Source organism: Numenius arquata, chromosome 3 (assembly GCF_964106895.1).
Source record: "Numenius arquata chromosome 3, bNumArq3.hap1.1, whole genome shotgun sequence".
Taxonomy (NCBI): domain Eukaryota; kingdom Metazoa; phylum Chordata; class Aves; order Charadriiformes; family Scolopacidae; genus Numenius; species Numenius arquata.
The window spans coordinates 69,611,725-69,629,672 of NC_133578.1; the positions used below are offsets into that span (position 1 = coordinate 69,611,725).

The 17,948-nt window shown below is 43.3% G+C and overlaps 1 protein-coding gene across 1 annotated transcript in view; it reads right to left on the minus strand.

Annotated features, from left to right (window-relative positions):
- The window catches only part of ST3GAL1 (ST3 beta-galactoside alpha-2,3-sialyltransferase 1), an 82,865-nt gene extending 77,263 nt beyond the window's left edge, over positions 1-5,602 (minus strand). The window contains exon 1 of the mRNA XM_074145282.1: positions 5,455-5,602. The gene's annotated coding sequence lies outside the window, so the exon portion shown is untranslated. The remainder of the gene's footprint in view (positions 1-5,454) is intronic.
- Positions 5,603-17,948: the final 12,346 nt, after the last annotated feature.

Genomic DNA, 17,948 nt, shown 5'->3' on the forward strand with positions numbered 1-17,948 from the left:
AGCTACAGGCCTGTCAGCCTGACCTCGGTGCCTGGGAAGGTCACGGAACAGATCATGCTGAGTGCCATTATATGGCACATGAAGGACACCCAGGCGATCAGGCCCAGTCAGCACGGGTTCATGAAAGGCAGGTCCTGCTTGACAAACCTGATCTCCTTCTATGACAGTGACCCGCTTGGTGGATGTGGGAAAGGCTGTGGATGTTGCTTACCTGGACTTTTGTAAGGCCTTTGATAACAGTTTCCCACAGCATTCCCCTGGAGAAACTGGCTGCCCATGGCTTGGATGGGAGCACTCTCCGCTGCGTAAAAAAGTGGATGGAGGACTAGGCCCAGAGAGTGGTGGTGGATGGAGTTAAATCCAGTTGGAGACCGGTCACAAGTGGTGTCCCCCAGGGCTTGGTATTGGGGCCAGTTCTCTTTAAAATCTTTATCGATGATCTGGATGAGGGGATCAAGTGCACCCTCAGCAAGTTTGCAGACAACACCAATTTGGGCGGGAGTCTTGATCTGCTGATGGTAGGAAGGCTCTGCAGAGGGATCTGGACAGGCTTGATCATTGGGCCAAGGCCAACGGTACGAGGTTCAACAAGGCCAAGTGCCAGATCCTGCACTTGGGTCACAACAACCCCGTGCAGGCTTGGGGAAGAGTGGCTGGAAAACTGCCTGGCAGAAAAGGGCCTGGGGGTGTTGGTTGACAGCCAGGTGAATATGAGTTAGCAGCGTGCCCAGGAGGCCAAGAAGGCCAACAGCACACTGGAGTGTATCAGGAACAGCATGGTGAGTAGGACTAGGGAAGTGATCGTCCCCCTGTACTCAGCACTGGTGAGGCCCCACCTCGAGTACGGTGTTCAGTTTTGGGGCCCTCACTACAAGAAAGACATTGAGGTTTTGCACGAGTTCCAGAGAAGGGCAATGAAGCTGATGAAGGGTCTGGAAAACAAGTCTTATGAAGAGCAGCTGAGGAAGCTGGAGTTATTTAGTCTGGAGAAAAAGATCACTCTCTACAACTACCAGAAAGGAGGTTGTAGAGAGGTGGGTTTTTTTCTCTTCTCCCCAGTAACAGGCAATAGACCAAGAGGAAATGGCCTCAAGTTGTGCCAGGGGAGGTTCAGATTGGATACTAGGAAAAAATTTTCCACTGAAAGAGTTAAGCATTGGAACAGGCTGCCCAGGGAAGTGGTTGAGTCACCATCCCTGGAGGTATTTAAAAGACAGGTAGATGTAGTCCTTAGAGACATGGTTTAGTGGTGGTTTTCGTCAGTGTCAGGTTATTGGTTGGACTAGATGATCTGAAAGGTCCCTTCCAACCTAGGCAATTCTATGATTCTATGAATTATATCAGGCAGGAGACAACTTCTCACTAACAAACTTGCCTCCTACAGAGAGGCCGCTTATGTTGATAACATTATCACAAGTTAAAGGTTGGAGTTATATGTGCTTTCTAGGCACCCACAGGGTCAATTCAGTTGACAAACATAGGTTTCAGATGCCACTGGAAATGCCCTAGACATCAAAGCCACCTTTCCGGGGTCTCAAATATGACACAAGGAGACAGAGACTCACATCTTTCTGGCCCAGATCCAGAAGGCCAGAACAGATAGTTCAGGGCAGTTCAGATGGCACTAAGTGACTATGGTTAAGAAGCAAAGATCTCTGAAGCCTGGTAGGTGATTCATAGCTCCCTGGAGCAGATACCTGTTGGGCAACAACAGATACCTACCTGGCATCTGACCTACTGGGCAATGAATTGAACCAATCTTCAAACACCAGGCTAGCCCAGAGAGGGATGCAGACCTGCTCTGGATGGGCTCCAAAGGTGTTTATCCATCTCACTGGTGGGACCAAGCATACCTGGAGCCACCCAGGTGAGATATCACCCCAACTTGGGACCGCCTTCCTAGGCTAGCCGAAGCCTCCGTTAGACTGTTGTCTGCTGACACAGGCACTACAGCAATAAGAGTAATACAAACATTTACAGCAGCAATTTGTCTGCAAGTTTGGGTCTTTTGCATTAGCCACAGCGCTCAGAAAACATCTGTATGGGACAAGGAAGTTTCTCGCTGTTTTAAATGATTCCATTCTGAGGAGCTGAGAGAGAGTCCTAAAGTTATTTTTAGCTTGCATAGCTCTGACTTACATTTTCATTTAGCAGTTCTTTGGCATAACATAAACATGACAGAGAGGCTTTGATGCTGTTAGGCGGGACTACATACTTCAGAGCGGGGCAAAGGCAGCTCTGCCACACTTTGCCTTATTCAGTGGCATTTACGTCCATGTTTTAAACCACACTAATAATTTGAGATCAGTCAAAAATGTGGCTGCTTCTCTTCTGCTTGCAAGCTTCATTATATGCAGGCTGTTTAGCAAATATTTTATAGCAATATTTATATCAAAATTACTAGTACAAAGCAAACTGAGCTTGAAGTGCAATGTTTCATCAGGCTGGCTATTTAAAATAATTCTTCCACTTAAGAAGTGCTCCTAGGTGAAAATAAATAGCTCCTGGATGCCCAAGTCACAGTCATGCTCTATGCCAGCATCATATTGCCTTTAAAAAAAAAAAAAAAAAAAGAAAAAAGTGTGTTGCAAGGAAAAGAAAAGGACAGGAAGGAGAAAAAAATTATTGCCTACTTCACCGATTCATCTATCTACAGACAAGCGCTGTTTCATATGAGACACCAATATATCTGTGCTACCAATATATCTGTGCTGCCTTCTGCAAAGTATAGAATATGTAGGATATAGAAAATTAATTGTCTGCTTTGAGAAAGAAAAAAAAGTTAAAGAAACTCTACATGTAACATCTGACAGCATTGAAACAAGACAAAAAAAAATATCCTTATTCAGAGTTCCCTCAGCCAGTGCCACAAAAAGCTCCACCAGGTGGTGGGATTAACAACACTTGAAATATGCTATGGAGCTGGATTTTCCCTTACTCCTTTGCTTTTAAAAGCACATTTCTGCTTCACCACACTTTTGAAAATACTTCTAAAAGAAGCTCTTAATAAAAACATATTACCACTATAAATTAATAGCAGCATTTGCAATGCACTTGGCATAAAAGATGCTGTTATAACCCAAAAGATGGAACCTCTATCTACATGACCCTAATTTCCCCTCAAATTACTCCTACTTTTACATAAACAGAAAAGCAGATTGATAAGCAGATACAAAGTCTTATATAAAATGATTTTTAGTTGTAAAAGCTGCCTTCCTCAATTGAGATGCCATCACTATTATTAATATCATCAACTTTGGCAGAAAAACTGCAAACAAAGCTGCAAATTCCTTTCTGACCGGGATGTGTGAAAATTTCATACAAACAGGGCAACTCGCTCTCTCCGCTGTACAATCAGACTGTGCACCAAGTGAGTGAGCCAAAAGAATAAGGAATTGGATTTTTCTCATCTTTTGCTCTCTCAGAGACTATGCTCTTACATGCTGCTAGCAGAAAGGTAAAGTAAATGTATATTAGACAGAATTGTACTTTAGAAATCTAGTGCTAGCTTTAAAGCTAGTTTGGCAGGACCACAGAGCGGGACTTTGCTGAGGCACAGGATTTAAACCTGCTGCGGCTGAAATGCTATCCTACAGCAGCACCAAAATAGAGTAAATGAAGTGAGAAATTGGCAGAGGAACAGAGCACCAAGTTCACCATAGACCTATGCAGGGGTTTTGTTGTTTCCAGGATAATTGAGAAAACAAGTGCCTTTAACTAATAAACAAATCCACCTTTTTTATTCACATCCAACCATTCCCTCCTCCACCCCCGGCCACTGCCTGAACACGCGCTCAAACAGATGAAAAACTGTCAGGTTCCCAGTTGAGCCCAGAAAGGACCTCAAGCACAGCCGTGCCCTGCAGAAAACCATCCTGCCCTTGCCAAAAGCAGGAAAGAGGACCCAGGGCCAACCCCAACTTCTAACACGAGAGCAGCTCTTTCGAGGCATTACGAACAGTGGCCAGAGCACCGTTGGCTTTGGGTTGAGTGGTAAAATTGAGGAGAGGTAAACATATTGGCTGGAGAAGGCACTGGCTGGCACGGATTGCACGGGACACTATGGATGTAGCCATCCAAATATTTCCAAGCAGATGCTTCACACAGAGACATCCCTCCAGCTAAAACCATGTAAATAATACACAGGAGGAGTGTGCTGCTAATTGAGTATCTTCCGAACTGCCAAGAGGCAGGAAGACTCCAGTTAAAGGCGACTCTTCATTTTAACTTATGACACTGAAGAGCACCAACATAAATGAACTCCTGAGGAGAGGATCAAAGTAGAATAGATTCTCTTTTTTATATCCTTGAATTTCCTGTCCCTTTTCCACACCGAAATTTAATTTCCTTTTCAAAGGGAGCTTTCGGAGCTTATGAAAATTGACCCAAAAGATTACAAGGGCTTTGTCACCCTTCCAATCTCTCTGAAAGATCCATAATTAGGGAGGTTTTTCCTTTAACATGTGTGCCCAGCAGGCAAATATATAATTCAGATTCACAATTATATGAATGAGTTATTTCTGTGTATTGGATACATACAAGCCCAACCGTTACAAAGAGTTGAAAAATCTTATGTGTCTCAAACCAGTAAATATGCATCAAGGCATCTTTTTACCGGTTTGTTTTCATTTATGTCAAGACTAAAATCAATCACAGTAAGGACCTGGGATGTTATGTTTGCTATAGAGATAAATATATCAAGTGCAATAAAAGCACACATAACAACCAAACTGCTGAACTCGAAGATTAGTTATTTATACTCAATTGGAAATTAATTCTGCAAGCAGAGGTATGTGAGCGGGTACCTAAAACAGTTAGTCTGCTTTTTTCCCCTCTAACGGGGTAATACTGGCTTTCCTCGCTCGTCGCACAGCCTACCCAAGGGGAAAAAAAACACAAAAAAATAAAAATCAGGGTGCAGGACTCCGCCAGGCTGGTCCTTCCCGCTGCTCCCCACCCTGCAGCAGAGCGGCTCCCCCACGTAGGACTAGTCCCCCGTGGAGCTGGGGATGCCGTGGTGGCAGCCTGCGGGGGTGTCCCGTTGGTTGGAATGGCCCGAAGGTGCTCCTTGCTCCGGAGCCCACCTCGGCACTCGCAGCCTCTCCCTCTGCCCCCCTCCACCGGGGAAATCCCGGCTGGATGGGGCGAAGCCTCCCCCGTTGTAGGGTGCTGGGGAACCCGCCGGAGGATGCTGCAAGCTCCGCCAGCGCCGGTGCCACCCCCTGCTTCTAAATAATAATAATAATTAAAAAAAAAAAAAAAAAAAAAAAAGACAACCGAAAACCACAACTTAACAGTCGAATGAGGAGCTGGAAGGAAGGGGGAGGCTCCCGCCGCGCCTTTTGCAGCAGGGGGGAGAGGGAGGATTTGCAGGATTTGCAGGTAAGCGGGGACGAAGGCGGAGGAGGAGGGAGGCGGAGTAGGGGGGGGGGGGGGGGATCCCGCGGTACTCACGGCGGGGCGCGGGGGGCCGGTGGGCCGCCAAGCCCCATGGCCAGGGAAGGGCGGGCGGTCGCTGCTGCCGCTGCCGCTGCTGCCGCCGCTGCTGCCGCTGCCTGCGCTGCCCGCGGAGCCTCTCCGGGCGCCCCGTCCCTCCCCTTCCCTCCCCGGCAGGGCTTCCTGCCTGCTCATATAGCGCGCCCCTAGCCACGTGGACGGCGCCGGTGGCCCCCGCCGGCCCCTCCTCGGAGTCGGGCAGGGCGGTACCGGGGCGGACCCCCCCTCTCCTCCACCCTCCCGGGCCGCTGAGCGGGGCTGCGCGCCCGCGGGCGCTGCGCGGCGGAGAGATGCGCGCCACCGCCCGTCGGGGATGCGGGCCGTGGGGCGGGCGGGGGTGGGGGTGACACGGCCGCCAACCCAAAGTTCTCTCTGAGCTGGGGCGGGATGACATCCCTGCTACCTCCCTAGGGTGGGTGACCGCCCAGAAATACCTGTGTGCTCACCCCCACCCCGTAACTCCCGCGTCTGAAATCGGGCTGCGTGGATCCCAGAGGTGATCACAGCAGGGAAGAGTGACAAGAAATTGCGTGCTTCTCAGAGGAAAAAACATACTATGCATCATTAATACTATTAAAAAAAAATAAATAGTGCATATCTTCTTTCGGTCCAGCATCAGACAGTTTTAAGGTGACTATAAAATGCTGTAAAATTAAAAAGAATCCAGCATCGTTAAAAAATCCCCCAGACAGATACATTCAATTGATGAAGTGTCTGCTAAAACTATTTAACAACATAATGCTGGCTTTTTTAGTGTCAGATGTGTAAAGAGTGGAGCCAAGATGAGAAGCGGGGGGGGGGGGGTTATAGCACCTCAACAGAAGCAAATGATCTTGCTGTTCTTCTCTCCAGTCCCTCTGTAGGCAGTGTAACGCAGACTGAACATCCACAGCACATGTCAGGGGAGAGGACGTATTCCTGAGCTCTGAAAAACATGCTCCTTAGCGCTGGACAACCAGTGTATCACTCCCTTTGTGAAGCATATGAGTTTATAGGTTATTAATCTATTTACTGAAACTGCCCACGTTGTTGGTTTATTACATCCAGCACAACGTAGTTCCAATGGAAACTGTAACACGTTACGTAGGAGCTGTAAGTCATCAGTTATCGCTGAGCTTGTTTCCATAGAGTTATATTAGTAAAAGCTTAAGTGTGAACTTAGACCAGTGCCACATCGTGTACCGCACTGTGCAGATATTTGCATTCGGGTGTGAGCACCCGTGGCAGGCTGAGCTTTCTGCTTAGGAGCATAAGCCCATACAAAACCTTCAAGGGACTCTACCCCATCCCTAAATCCTGCCCCTGGGTTCTGCAGAGCGACATAGTATTAGATCCTTCATAAACAGGGCTTGGAAGGGATTTAGTCTAAAGTAATGAGGCTAAAAAAAAAAATAAATAGGCTTCTTTTACAAGGAATGTATCAACACAAGGAATTACTGTGTGGGGGAAACAGTGTATTAAATAGCTCTTCACCACTTTTTCCCAGGAGCTGCTTGCCACTTTGCTGGAGGTGGGATAGGGCCCTTGAGGAGCTCCGATTTGATCACCTGTGACAGTTTCTGTAACCCACTCGACTTGATAGTCTCATACCTTCAGGCAAATTAGTTGAATTTGCTGCTTCATTTCCTTCCTGATGATTGTAGGTGACTGGGTCTGTTTATGAAAACATCACTGGGGAACAGCATACCAGCAAAAAGGCTGTGCTTCAGCTCTGGAGATCTCTCCCAAGCATTTCTGAGGTGATGGAGGGAATAAGAGGGTGACGAGGGCTCTGAAGAATGTCCTAGAAAAGCAACAGTGCCCGGAGAAGGAAAAGTCTGAGCACTCTGCATTTCACTACCTGTTTTACCACACGCAGTCTGGCCATGAGCTTAACAGAGAAAAAGAATGATTCCACTAAAACAAATGAGTTCTCATCATCCAGTATATAAATTTTACTAGTGTGTCTACAGGTTGTATCAAGGCAAGTCAAGAGTGTTCAAATTAATGATAGTTAATCAAGATGACACTGGAACAGGTTTGTGGATGCCCCATCCCTGCAAGTGTTCAAGACCAGGCTGGATGGGGCTTTGACCCACCTTGTCTAGTCGGAGGTGTCCCTGCCCATGGCAGGGGGGTTGGAACTTGATGGTCCCTTAGGTCCCTTCCAACTCAAACCGTTCTAGGATTCTGTGCATCTATAACTCTGTGAGTGAAGAAAGGGAGCAGGGGATAATATTAAGTTTCCTATGCATTTTCAGTCCTATCTCTGCACCATTTCTCTGGAGCATGCAAGGGGTAAGACATGGTGCACCCCTCCAGTGACATCAGTCTTGGTTACAAGTTGCAAGGAGGAGATATGGAAGAGGCATCTGCAGTGACTGGTATTGGTCAGAAAAGCACTTTTCTGTAGAGCGAGGCAGAAGAGGATGGTACTTGCCCCAGGAGTGCCTCATGTAGGTGTGACACACAGGTATGGGTGAAGCATGCAGAAGTGCCTCAGGTCTCCACCAGTGCTACCTCTAGCAGTGGGAGGCTGAGCCAGGAGCAGAGAACAAGACCAAACCCTCCTGAAACAGCAAGTGTGGAACCTGTTTCTATTTGTTATACCAGTGTTACACACAGTTAACTCCTTCGGATGCTCTCAACTTCACTGATGCACCCCAATGAGCGTGCAGGTAGCAAGTGCTCTTCGATAATGCCGTAGTAATTACAGCAGGGTCCAATCAGGAGGATTGGATCCGCTCCCTTTTATACTGTAGCATTTCCCTAGCAAGTGTCATTTAGATGTTTTTGGGAAAGAATCCAGGATTTGTTTCACAGACAGTATTTCCTCAACAGCTCAGTGAATATGAAATAGTTTGAACTAACCATGCAAATCTCACTTGTCTTCTTATGTAGAGAAATGATATCTATTCTAAACTCTGGGCCAAGGCTTTCAGCTGCTGATGGGGGATAGCTATGCAGACATCAAAGGAGCTGTATCAGCTTTCACCAAGCCGGGATCCAGCCCTTTATTCATATTTTAAAATGCAGAAACTGTGTCTAGGTAAAGCATTTTTCTCTATATTTTTAAGTAGCCAGTATTTTATTTTATAGCTGTTCCCTCAGTGGCAGGATTGTTTCTCAGTAGGCAATGTTTAAAGGCCCTTCAAGGCTGAAGGGATTAAAAATGAATAATTTAAAGATGGTCTATGATGCAGAATTTTTAACATATGTTTTACAGGCCATGTAGAACAATTTTTTTTTTTTTGTCTTGTCAGTAGATATTTTACAAACATGCTGTGCTGGAACCAAAATCCTTTTTTATTTAAGACTCAGATTTGAGCCCTCCTATGCATCAACACAGCGGTGTGCTGGAGTCTGCAAGTCATAACAAGGAAATCATTATCACCAGCACTGATCAGAAAAGAGGAAAAATGAAGTAATTTCACCACTTTTTCCTCTTACTCACACTGGTATACCAAATGTGGGCAGAACTATGGCTCTCCCATCTCAGAGAGCCTCACCCCAAGGTAGAGTCAGAGCAGCTGTAATTTGTTTATCCTAAAGCTGCAAAAGGGCTGGACCCGGGTGGCGTTGCAGAAGGAAGTGTAAGACATGTTGGCTTTTGGTTATTTTTTGAAGGTTGGCTGGAGTATTTTTTTGCCAACCTCCTGTTAACTTCCTAAACAATGTAGTGCTAGGAACGCCAGCTTAGTCACTCTTGGCAGTTGGCAATGCTAATTGCTGGTAAATAACCAATGATTCACCTTTTACGGATTTAATTTCTTGTCCCTTCCTAACTCCTTGCAACAGCAAAGGGAGGAGGCACCTACTCTGCGGATGCTCAAAATCAGCCTGGGTTTCAACCTTATGGACTGGTTTCCACACTCTTCCTTGTTTTCCTGGACTGTCTGGCTTTTCACTTCCATTTTACAGTCACTCCAGATTTGCAATGAAAACGAAATTGTTTTGATTACTTTAAAAGCTCTTTGGGCCCAAAACCAATTTTAAGTATTTCAGCAAGATGTAAGTTTAGGCATCACACTGGAAGTGTGCAGATTTGGGTTTGCATTTTCCCTCCCCTCATTTGCTCTCTCTTCAGTAGGTAATCTGTCATCTTTCAAACAAGCCAATTGTCATTGTGTCTAGGCCAAGAAGAAAAAGTTAAAATAGAAAATCAGCATTTGGCATGTACGCGGTTGCCAAAAAGCTGTTTCTCCTCGCCTGTGTAAACAAATTGTCATTCAGAAATGGTTGGCTTGCTCTAAGAGATGTGCTAAGTGCTACTCCTGCACCATGCTCCCAGTGGGAGGAGAGGATCCAAGAGTGCGGTCAACTAATGCCCCATCCCCAGCTTCCTCCCCTAATTCTGTCAAAGGGGACCGTTCTTTGCATAGGCTGAAATGTCATTGGAGAGCTGCTGTTGCAATTAACATAGCAAGAGTAACTACTGTCGTTGACAGTTATGTCCCCATATCAGGCCCAAGCTCCATGAAGGTGGATCCTTTTACAAGGCAAAGTGATTTACTAGTAAATCTATATATTTTTATGTTGCTAATCATTCATGTTTATTATGTATTGTACAGAGATACACCTATTGATTGGCACAACAAGCTGTGAAAGAGATTAAATACTTCCAACTAAACTTTATAAACATGGAACTAAGAATATTGACCACAAATGGGCTCCATGAAATTTGTTTATTCTGATTGGTAAGAGAGACAGATGGTCTATGCATATCTTACCTCCACTGAAGAGATAAAATATGTTCTGTATTTGGACATGTAATAACTTGTTAGAGTAGCGCGTTATACACAGTGAGAACAAACTTTATCATGTTATCTGATGGCAATGGACTTTGCCATAATTTTTAGACAGTTTTATCTTGTCTTGTTTGCTCTTCTTGGCTTTTTTTTTTCTTTTTTTGCAAGCAACACCCTGCAATTCTGACAGGTGTTGCAGAACTGTGGTAGTCTTCCCTGATCCAAAGCCTACTAAAGGCAACTCGTAAGAGCTCAGAGGTTTAAAATGGGCTTTTGGATCACATCCTCAGCCTCCATACTTCACAGAATCGGTCTCTGGCATTGAGGTGTGTTATAAGCAAAAAGAAAAGAAACAAAAAAGCATCCAACATCTTTCCCTGGTTGCTCTTGGGGTTCAAAGGGTGAGGAGTTGTAAGAGCTCAGTGGTACTGACATATGGTTGGTGCTCTCAACATCTGCTTCACAGCACCAGTGTGCAGGACCACAGCTGAGATAGCTTTGACATCAGAGTGGGATTTCCTTTGAGGCCAAACTATCAGACAGAGACATGGTTTTACCTTCTAAGACTCATTAGTGCTGTATACAGGACCATTGGCTGTGGGTGAAGGTTGTGATATGGCACAACCTGCTCTCAATAAATATCTGAGAAAGTCAGAAAAAACCTTTCAGTATTGCAGCACATAAAAAACCACAGTAAACACCAAAAGCTCAATTTGCAGAAATATTCAGCAAATCTGAAGTTGAAGCAAAAAAACCAATCTGAGCTATGAAATATTTCTTTGCTTTTATGCTCTTAGATGAATGCATTTTTTTGCTATAAGGACAACATAAAGCTTCAGAGGAATAATAAGCAGTAAATAAGAATAAAACACTGCGAGGATATTAACATAGGTAAACCCATAGTACTTCTGTCAGGGTACAGGAAGGTAAATTAATGTAGGAATTCGTTGGCCATCAATAATTTACTGCAGAGCAAATGAATGACATAAGCACATAAAATGTGGATAAAGGTAAGTAACTACATGGCAAAGAGAGACAGATATGGTGTACTTTTTAGGCATTTCATACACATGTAGCATGTTCGATCTCCCCAACGTAAATGTCCCTTCTTGGCAGTTCAGGCATCACCTACAGAAAATAACAACAGTAAAATTCTCCCGATTTACCTTCGTGCATCTTGATTGCACAGTGCCTTAGGTACCACCGATTCCCAGCAGCTTCAGCTGAAAATCCTCAGCTTTTCCCAAGCAAAGACTTGAAAACCTGTGCATTAAATCACTGTGAAGTTATTAGTATCATTTCATTTTATTTCATTTCAGCTATCCCCCAGGATAGTGAGGAATAAACCGGAAGGTGAAATTAGACTTAGATTCAGAAATAAATGTTGTTGATTAGGTTGAAGTGTCTATTAGGCTTGTGTTTGAGTTTCCAGCCCACAAGAAGAATGGCAAGCAAAGCCTGTTAAAGAAACATTTTGACAAGAATGCATTTTTTGTGGCTCAAACAAAATAAATATCGTAACGCAGAAGTACCTTTTCAAAGTCAGGCTTATGTGCTTGTCTGATCAGCACCAGCTAACCGTTTCATCTCTCTTGAATGTCACAGAAGCACACAAGCTGTGCCACTGTGCAGTTTTCAAGATAAATGTTTTTTCTCAAAGGACATCGCACACATACCAAGGGCTGTACATGCTGTATTAAGTTAAACACACTAACAAAACAAAGCGCTAATTGCATGTGGAAGTCATCCACTGGGAAAATTATGAACAAAACAATGAACCACACCTGGCACATATTAGTCACATAACTTAATTTAGCATGGAAAGGTATTTATATTGAATGGTAGAAAAACAATATAATAGTCTAGATAGGGTAGACAAGTTTTTTTCTTGCCAGATAGATATGTTAAAATAACATTTTATGGTCCCTTCCAACTGGTGGGATCGGCTGGGCAGGGATAGATGGTGTGGGCTGAATCCCTCCAGGGAGGAATGGTGAGCAGTTGTGCTGGGGTAGTGCCGAAGATCTGCTGTTAACCTACAGCTTGGAGCTGGGTGTAGGACAGAGTATCTGAGATGTTACTAGAGAAAAAAAACAGGTCCAGAAATAAATTTCCCAGATGTAGACTGGAAAATACTTAGGTCACATTATTTTTGTGTGGTAAAGCTAGCAGAATTCTTCGCTGAAGCAGCACTAAATCAGCTGTAATGCTGTTTTATATCTGGTATTAACAAATCAGTGATTAGAAAAGAGTCTATCATCAAAGATGGCTTTGGAGTAACTGATCATGACTTTTTTCCACTTAAGTTGCATAGCAAGATAAACAAAGGCAAGACTACAAATATAGTCCCCTGATTGCAGAATAGTAAAGAGTAGTTGTATAAACTAAGGAATTGTTTTAGTGATTAGAGCTGAGAGCCGTACAAAAGATTTCAAGACTTAAAGATGATCTTTCTGTAAACCAGACAGGTGATACATTCAGAAAATAACCTACATCTAAGAAATTGAAAAAAAGTTAATTAGAAAACCAGAGAAAAATTAATCTAAGCTTAATACAGTGTGATGTCATAGAGTAAATTTAGAAGGAAAAATTAGTTTAAGATCTGGACAAAAATACAAAATGGAAATCCTGCGTTTACCAGACAGAGATTAAACAAGATTAATTTGTAAGTTTATTTGAGACAATAAGTGATTTTCAGGAAAAGAGTAATGTAATATATTGTGTTTACCTGGCCTTTGATGAAGCAGATGAACTGATGCTACTCAGACAATTGGCTGTTTTCTTGGTAACTAACAGTGGAATAAGACTGGTGGTCCAAAGTCCCTGTGTGCTGAGCAGGAACTATTAAAAGGTACAGACAGCGCCTTTGTTGTTTTATGTAAAAGTGGATTCAAAACAGCCTCTTAAGAAGGTATGGGAACCTTTACACTTTTCCGAATCCCCTACCACCTCGCTGGATGCACCAATTTTGCCTGGTGTGGAGGTGCTCAGCTTCACCACCACAGCAGCTCAACCGATATACAAGGCTCTGCATGCAGCCAGGGTGCAGAAATGGGTCTCTTCTCCAGCTGTGGAGTAAGGTGCGTGTCCAGTGTAGTTTAAAATGCTGCATAGCACTTCTCCATGCTATCACAGAGGCAAAAGGGTGTCTTGTCATCCAAGTCAAGCTAAAAGATAAGCCCACCACTCAGGAAGAGGAGGTAGCCAAGTAAATCACAGCTCTTGGACATGTAGAAAGAGTTACCTGGGCTGGGCAGTTACCTGCTTCGTGGCTGGAAAGCTGTCAGCAAAATATGAGGGAGGTGCTACGGTGAACCGTAGACCAAGGTATGTGAGGTGAACCTTACCCTTAGGAATGAATAAAACCATCTGCCTGGAGATAAAAGCTCTTTACCTCATTCCAATTAAGGAGAGGAAAGATTGTGGTGTACAGGATGACTCTAAGCTGCCAGCAGGATGAAGCCGTGAAATGGGCAAATGAGATTTGCTCAGTGTTGCAAAATGAAAGCTGAGGGGGATCCGATTGCTGTCGATTGATTGGGAAGTAAATGTCAGGGAAGGGGGGAATGTATAGCAGCTAAAGGAGGAGTGAGTGTCAGCTGCAGGTGGATGCATTCAGGCTGTAAATTAAAATGATGTTCCTAATGATCATACAAAAAGATAAAAAGACGCAGGAAAGCCTCCAGTGTAGAGGGGAGAAGAAATTCTATAATGTTCACATATGGGGCTTGATGCATTCCTGGGTAATATTTTATATGATTTCCTGCATGAGAAAGCAACCTACCTTAATGAATTAGACCTACACCTCCTTGTATCAGGAAATGTAGCTCATAGGTAGCATATACTCAAAGATATACATCACTGGCAAGTGGCACCAGTTGTACTGTGCTAAAAGGAGTAAGAAACAAAAACATTTAAGTATCTGGCAGAGATTCTGCTGGTCCTAGCAAATGCCACCATCCAGGACCCATTCCTAACCTCTCTGATGGGCAAAGGGATGCCAGGTTTGCTTCTGTGAGAGCACTGAGATTATGACCAGCCCAAAGAAGGCTGAAAATAGGGAGCTGCTTGTCATAGGAAGTGCTGTTGAGATCTGGTATTATTAATGTGTTCACACAGTCACATACTATGCAACATTAAAGTTTCTCACAGACAAATTGTTCCAAAATGCAGTTTCTAAAGGTTTGATTTTGGCTGGAGGAAGGATTTTTCATTTAAAAAAAAAGCCAGCCGGTAAAGCACAGTAGTGTTTCCACAGCATAACATGAGCTACTGTTCCATTTCCTCTGTTACTGCTAGTTCGTGTCATCAAATGTACATTTTATCTTTTTCCTTACTTACATTGTACTTTGAGCAGTTTGAAAAGTCAAAATAAGTTTTGATCAAGATACAGGGAGGGAAAAAACATGCTGCGATGGGGGCTGACATTCCAGTTTCATCACTGCTAATTAAAAAGGATGTGTTTCAAAGAAAGCTTCACAAATACATACAAGATTGCAATGCCTTTGCAATTGTCACAGTCTTCTACTCTTTCTTCAAGAGAACATGTCAATGCTTATAAATATCAAAAGGGTGGGTGTCAAGAGAACAGGGACAGACTCTCCTCAGTGGTGCCCAGTGACAGGACAAAGGGCAATGGGCACAAACTGGAACACAGGAAATTTCATTTAAACATAAGGAAAAACTTCTTTACTTTGAGGATGCCAGAGCACCGGAACAGGCTGCCCAGAAAGGCTGTGGAGTCCCCTTCTCCGGAGACATTAAAAAACTGCTTGTGTGCATTCCTGTCCAGCCTGCCCTAGGTGACCCTGCTTTGGCAGGGGATTGGACTGGATGATCTCCAGAGGTCCCTCCCAGCCCCTACCATTCTGTGATTTTGTGTGATTTTTCCCTGGTTGAGAACTCTCCCACATGGTGTGCCTGAGCATTGAAACTTGATCTATCGATAGCTTCAGACACAAGGGCTCCATCCTCAGCTAGTATAAATCAGCTTTTTGGCTCCTTCCATAGGTCTATAATAATTTGTATCATCCAGGGATCTACCTTCACCTTTTATCTTGTAGGACACTCAGTATGTTTTCCTTTCTTTTACCATTCACATCATTAAAAATTCCATCCAAGTATTAACCCTATGTAAAGCACACCTCATCGGAACATAGGCTGGAGACTAGGAGATGAAAATATATAATTGTCTAAGGAATAAAACACTGGTCTGTTACATTCCCTTTTTTATGGTATCTTCATAGATCTTGTCAGTGATATACTCTGCCTCTCTCTACTTTAGAAATGCACACGTTCTAATGCATATAGAATCCTGTTTCTCAGCTGTTCCACCTCCTTTCTCTGTACAATATTAAAGCCTATGGATCATCATTATCGGGCAGTATCTATATCATTTACACTGTCATCATTCCTAGCAGTCCCCAACAAGGGTCAAGGACAAACACACATTTCCTACTGCAGCTGGCTTACATTCCAGCAATTCCTCCCCGAAAAGCAGTACATTAGGAGCTGACATACCATCCTTATGGGATGTTTCTATGTCTCTGAGCACCAAGAAGAGAGATGCAGCTTCCTGCAAAACTATTTCTTGTTTTATGGAAATTAGGAAAATGAGCAAAGCAGGAAACAACATATATAAAGACACAAGGACAGAGTGCAGTGCATTAAAGCAGTGCATTAATTTTGCTTCATGAAGGAATCAGAAGAGCTGGTTGGCAGTAGTTCACATGAGGCAGTAGAACATGTTCTACTGAATTCTCCGAGATCTGAATTGAGCCTGAAATGCAGACCTAAGGGCAAATATTTCTCTTTATCTCAGAAACTGGCAGGTTATGGACATTGGTACTACCTGAAAAGGGCTGAGCAAACTCAATCCCTCAAATCTCCATTTGTCACTTGAAGGAGGCATAAGACTGAAGAACCATTGTTTCCAGAGGCAGCAGCTCAGATTTGTCCTATTTTGCTTGCAAAATTGTTCCTGTCTGTGCAGACTAAATCCTTGAATCCTTGTGATCATTCCCATGACTATGTAAAGTGTAGTTATGTTCGAAAAAGATTAGGTGTTTTTTTTTTTTTTTTAGAAAACAAAATAACCTGCTGTATTTTATTTATGTATGTCTTTATTTATTTACTTACTTACTTATTTATGTCCCATGCAGAACAGATGAGAACGTGGACTTTATATAGAGAAAAGTATGTAAGCTTTATAATAAATTTAAGACTGGGATCAGCCAGAAGATCTGGACAAGTTTCCTGAACTGATTCTGGAGCAACACAATGCACAGAGATTTATTCAGTTAACCCTTATTAAGTGCAACAGGAAGCATTGGTCTGGAAACGTGTTTCAGAAAGACATCAGAGGTTCCCAGAGACCAAGAAGCCACCTCTTGCTACTGTTTGACAATTATTTGTCTCACTCATTGTACCAAAAAACTCCTTTATATTTTCTTCTCATGTCTCTGGCTTCAGCCTAAGCTGTTAATTCTTGTTTCTTTCTACTGGATAACAATGCCTGTTGGAAATAGAATTGTCTTCGTTTGAAGGTCCTCCATGCTATAATCGAGTTAGCACTGTGATCTGCTTCTGACAAATTAAGCAGATTTTTTTCAATCTCTCATATGGGATATATCTGACCAGATGTGAACTTCTACCCAACAGATGGCTCTACAGCACTTGTCACCATCCTTTTGGAGTCAGGACAGAGAAATGAGTCCTTCCAGGGTGAAGTTCATGTCATCTTAAAGCGGGTGTTTAAAACAGACCAGATAAATGTTCCTTGCAGCATTCCTATTTCTCTCTAGCAACAGTCAAGGAAGCCTGTGCTGACTACCTCTCATGCCACCGCCTGCATTATAGGCATTTGTACTTAGGCAAGATGAATCTGACTCTTTGACCAAGTAATTTTCCCAGCTTTGAATCATTTCCTTGGCTTTCTCCTCTGCACATCGCATTGATGAGACTTTGCAGCATCTGCTGCAGATGCATGACATTAAATGACTATGTCTGAGGAGGCCTCACTCTTAAGTGCTGCGAGTGCACACTGGGGCAGTTCACTGAAAATCTGATTAGGGAGATAAAACTGCATTTCAATGTGCATGTTGTCTGTGCTTTTAATTGATTGTACCTTTTCAATGAGATGCATGTGGCACTGATGAGAAAATGCCTTAATAATTATGGTCCCCCTGGAAAAAGATCAGATTATGTAACTATTAATCTTGATATTTTTGTTCCATATCTGTTTTCCATTTTTTCTGATACTAATGACCCCTGCAGCATTCACAGATTTCAGCTCCTTCCATCCAGCTTGGTTTCCAGCATTAGCCATTCAGCTGTATCTAATCATACCAGGCTCAGCCACTAGCCCAACCAGACAGCTGCCAGATGTTTTATTTTTAAATAAATACTTACATCTGTCGAGTTATAAAGCAGAGAGCAATGAATACATTCCTGATGTCTCTTTTTTTTTTTTTTCCCTCTACCACTTGAAGAAGACAAGCCAAGATTTACACAATCTCTGCAACAAAAGACAAAGGATTCATGTATCTGGGCAGGATCCCTTTAATTTATACAAAGCGTATTTAAGTGTTGGTGTGTTGACCATCACTCCATGGTGGTTTATTAGGTCTGAAGGAAAGAACTGCAATGAAAATAATTTCTCTTGCCCAACACCTTATCACTGTTTTAAGTATGGCTGGTTGTAATGCTCTCCTGATAAATATAATC